The following is a 5000-nucleotide window of genomic DNA, read 5'->3' on the forward strand; positions in this document are numbered from 1 at the left end:
GGCCAGTTGCTGCGGAAGCAGAGTAAGCAGCAGCCAGCATACCAGCAGCAGCAGTGGACGAACATGCAACAACAGCAGGAGAAGCGGCGCCCGAGACGGAAACGTCCAGATGAAATCGTCGTTGTGCCTGCCCCAGGAGTGTCCTACAAGGATATGTACGTGAAGCTCCGGACCAGTCCGCGGATAGCTGATTTCCAGCGGCAAATTGGTGTTGGCAGAAGAACGCCAAAAGACCACCTTCTGCTGCCGTTGAGCCGCGACGTTGATAGTGCCGCGCTGAAGGACATCATTCAGGAGGTCATCGGGGAGAGTGGATCTGCATCCGTCAGGACCGAGATGGCTGAGGTCGTCCTGACCGGGATTGATAACATGGTCGACGAAGAAGCTATCAAAAAGGCGATCATGACCTCTCTGGGCAAGCAGTCGTCGGTAGCTACCGTGAACCTTTGGGAGCGTCGTGATATGACGAAGCGGGCCCGTGTGCGCCTCCCACGAGCAGAAGCCGATCTCGTCAAGGACCGACGGCTGGAGCTGGGCTACACGTATTGTGCGGTGCACGAAGCCCCAAAAGTGTCGGGTCAGCTGGCTCGGTGCTTCCGGTGTTTGGAGCGGGGGCACATCGCCGCAAGATGTACTGGGGACGACCGGTCTAAGTGTTGTATACGATGCGGCGACCACAACCACAAGGCGTCGGGTTGCACCAATGACATCAAGTGTATGCTGTGCGGCGGTGCCCATCGCATCGGTGCTGCAGCTTGTGGTGCACAGCCCTCTAACTAGATGGATGTGCTCCAGATTAACGTGAACCGCAGCAGGAGCGCACAAGATCTTGCGCTCAACACGATGAGGACGGAGCGGGCGGACGTCTGCTTAATGGTGGAGCTGCATAGTGTTCCCAGGAACAACGGGAACTGGGTGGCGGACAGGGACGGGAAGGTGGCCATCATAGCCAGCAGCGAGTCTTATCCGGTTCAGCAGGTGGTCTCCGTGACGCAGTCTGGGATCGCGGCTGCCCGGATCAACGGCGTCCTGTTCATTTGCTGCTATGTGTCGCCTTCAGCGGGTGTTCCAGAGTTCGAGGAGATCATGCAGCGCATCGAAGTGGTAGCGAGAGGTCACTCGCACGTCGTCATGGCAGGGGACCTTAACGCGTGGCATAGCGCTTGGGGTAGCGGCCGCACCAACGCAAAGGGCGATATTGTGGTCCAGCTCGTCGACAGCTTGGGGCTGGAGGTGTTAAACACCGGCACCGCCCCAACCTTCCTGGGCAACGGAGTGGCTCGTCCGAGCGTGGTGGATGTTGCCTTCGCCAGTCGCAGCATCGCCGGAGCTAACACCTTTCCGGAGCATCGATGGAGAATAATGAGCCGGTACTCGTACAGCGACCACGTGTACATTCGGTTTGCTGTGGGGGAGTTTCTTCAGCGGCCAGCGGCAGATCGTCGTCGACAGGAGAGTCCTTCTACGCGAGAAAGCGGCACGAGATGGCGTACCCGTCAGTTTGACGCCCGGCTTTTCGACGTGGCGCTCGACGTAGCATCGTTCGCAGAGCGGGTTACAAGTGCGGGAAGCTTGGAGAGGGTCCTGACGGAAGCCTGCGATGGAACCATGGCGCGAGTGTTCCCTTCGCAAGGCCATTCGGGACGACCTGCTTATTGGTGGACGCCAGCGATCGAGGCCTTGTGTGAGGACTGCCGCCTCGCTAAGGATCGCTTCGAAGCCGCAACCAACGAGGAAGAGCAGCTCGCCGCAGCCAGCGATCTCCTCCAGGTGCGGACCGCCCTGGAGACAGCTATCACCACCAGCAAGAGAGTGCACTTCGACGAGATGCTGCAGGGGCTCGCGGACGACGAGACGGGACAGTGGTTCCGTAACGTGCTTAGCCGCCTCCGTGGAAGCTGGACAGCGAGGGAGCGCGACCCATCGGTTCTGGAGGGCGTCGTCTCCACTCTGTTCCCCCAGCATCCTCCAGTTGACTGGCCTTCGTCGTCAAGCCAAGTCCTGGAGAGAGGGGAAGAGGAACCAGTTCGGGCCGTCTCAACGCAGGAGCTGCTGGACATCGCGAGCTCACTGAACCCGCGGAAGGCCCCAGGTCTGGACGGTGTGCCGAATGCCGCTCTGACTGCCGCCATTCGGAAGCATCCGGAGGTCTTTCGTGACATGTTCCAGGAATGCTTGGACAGCGAGCGGTTCCCGGATGAATGGAAGAGACAGAAGCTGGCCCTTGTCCCCAAGCCGGGCAAGCCACCGGGACTCGCTTCTTCTGCGCGCCCGATCCTGCTTCTGAACAACCCGGGAAAGGTATATGAGCGGATGCTGCTGACGCGGATCAACGACGTCGTGGAGGACTTGGATTCGCCAAGGTTGGCGGAAAACCAGTTCGGGTTCCGGAAGGGCCGTTCGACTGTACAGGCGATCCAACTGGTGGTAAATGCGGGCCGTCGCGCGATGTCATTCGGACGGACTAACAACCGGGACAAGCGCTGCCTTCTGGTTGTTGCGCTGGACGTGCGCAACGCATTTAACACTGCCAGCTGGCAGTGCATCGCTGCTGCGCTCGAGGACAAGGGCGTGCCGAGGCAGATACGCAACATCCTGAAGGACTATTTCACCGACAGGGAGCTCGTCTATGACACCGCAGACGGGCCCGTTACACGTCGAGTGACTGCAGGTGTTCCACAGGGGTCCATCCTGGGCCCGACACTGTGGAACATTATGTATGACGGCGTGTTACGGGTCGAGCTCCCCGAAGGGGCCAGCGTTATCGGCTTTGCGGACGATATTGCGGTCCTGGCACAGGGGTGCACACCAGAGGAGGCGGCATCTGTAGCTGAACAGGCGGTGGACGCGATCGCGGCCTGGATGGAGGACCATCACCTGCAGCTCGCTCCGGAGAAGACCGAGGGCGTGATGATCTCCAGCCTGCGGAGAGGTGAACTGAGGGTGCCGTTCCGCGTCGGAGACACCATCATCCACAGTAAGCAGTCGATCCGGTACCTGGGGGTCCAGATCCACGACCACCTTTCGTGGAAGCCACACGTGGAGCTGTCGACGGCCAAAGCCCTCCGCGTAGTAGGCGTGGTCACCTCAGTCATGAGAAACCACAGTGGACCCCAGGTGGCCAAGCGTCGGTTGTTGGCGGCGGTGGCGGAGTCGATCGTCCGGTATGCTGCCCCCGTGTGGTCTGAGGCGACGGATCTGCAGTGGTGCCGACGGAAGCTGGCCCAGGTGCAGAAGCCCCTGGCACGTGGCGTCACCAGCTCGTTCGTGTCGGTGGCATACGAGACCGGAGTTGTGCTAGCAGGCCTTGTGCCGTTCAGGCTGCTGGTGCGAGAGGACGCAAGGTGCCATCGGAGGCTCCTAGCTGCTCCGGGTGCCAGCCGCAAGGACATCCGGCTGGAGGAGCGGCAGAGGACTCTGCAGGAGTGGCAGAGAGCATGGGACGAGGCGGCCGCAGCATCAACGGCCAGTCGGTACGTGGTTTGGGCCCACCGAGTGATCCCGGACCTGCACCAGTGGATGGGAAGGCGGCATGGAGAGGTGGATTTCCACCTCTCGCAGGTGTTAACCGGGCACGGTTTCTTCCGGGAATACCTCCATGTCTGCGGTTTTGCCCCATCAGCGGAGTGCCCACGGTGCCCGGGGTCTGTCGAGTCGGTGGCCCACGTGCTGTTCCGGTGCGAGGTGTTCCAGGACATCCGAGTGGAGCTGCTGGGGTACGGCACCAGCGACCCGGTCAACGAGGACAACATGGGCATGAAGTTGCTGGAGAGCCCCGAGCGGTGGAACAACATCCAGGAAGCTGCTCGCAGAATCACGAAGGTGTTACAGCAGCTCTGGCGCGAGGATGAGCTGCAGCTCAACCTTCGTGCACATCTCGAATCGCAACCGGCGATAACATCAGCAGACGACGCTGGTGCACAGGATGGCGAGCAGGTGTCTGTCGACGGGGTGGCGGACCTCTTCCGAGTCAACCGAGGTCGAGCCAGCCGAAACAGAAGAGGTCGTCGAAGGGCTGAAGAACGGGCGGAAGTGCGCCTTGCATCCGCACTGGCAGCAGCTGAACGTGATCGTGAGAGGATCATTCTGATGGCGGCGGTGCAGGCGGAGGAAGCAGGAGAAGCGCCACCACCCATCCCCACACGAGGACGCGGACTGCCTCCTTCTCCGAGTACCTTGAGAGCGCGACATGAGCGAAGACTCTACCTACAGCGGGTCTATCGTCAACGAGCGAGGGAAGGGACTCTACCACCAGTCCCACGAGGTAGAAGCCGGCGGAGTCGGACAGCCCCTTCGGAGGCGGACATCATCCGGCGGCGTGTGAGAAGACGAGAGATGGAGCGGCTACGCCGAACATCACGAAGGGAGCCGTCCAACCAGGGGGTGCGTGAGGTGCTATCTGCAGACTCCCTGGCATCTATCACGGAATCTACTACTTCCGGCCGATAAGCGAGGGGAATTTCGGGGGTGGAAAGTAAATAGAGGAACGGCATTATCGAATGCGATGGGAGACCCATACGATTAATGGAATTAATAAAGGCGATGCCACGTGCGCTTAATACTCCTGGTCCCAAGCCCCGCTAGGGAACGGGTCCAGGAGGGGGAGACAAGGGATAGATATAAGTTTAATTTTAAGCTTTTGTACAAATAAATCCCTTGAGTGTTAACAAAAAAAAAAAAAAAAAAAACGAAGTGGAGCTTGCGGCTTAATTTGACTCAACACGGGAAAATTTACCAGGTCCGAACTTATCGAGGTAAGACAGATTGAGAGCTCTTTCTCAAATTTAAGGGTAGTGGTGCATGGCCGTTCTTAGTTCGTGGAATGATTTGTCTGGTTAATTCCGATAACGAACGCGACTCAAACAAGCTAACTAGAACGCTGTCAGCAGTGCACCTCCGGGCGCACCTGACGTCAAGGCCGGCGGCCCCTTCACGGGCGGTCGTCGGCCACGTTTGCCCTGCTTAGCGGGACAACTTGTGTTTAGCAAGGTGAGAATGAG

The sequence above is a fragment of the Anopheles moucheti genome (assembly GCF_943734755.1).
Source record: "Anopheles moucheti chromosome X unlocalized genomic scaffold, idAnoMoucSN_F20_07 X_unloc_4, whole genome shotgun sequence".
Lineage (NCBI taxonomy): Eukaryota > Metazoa > Arthropoda > Insecta > Diptera > Culicidae > Anopheles > Anopheles moucheti.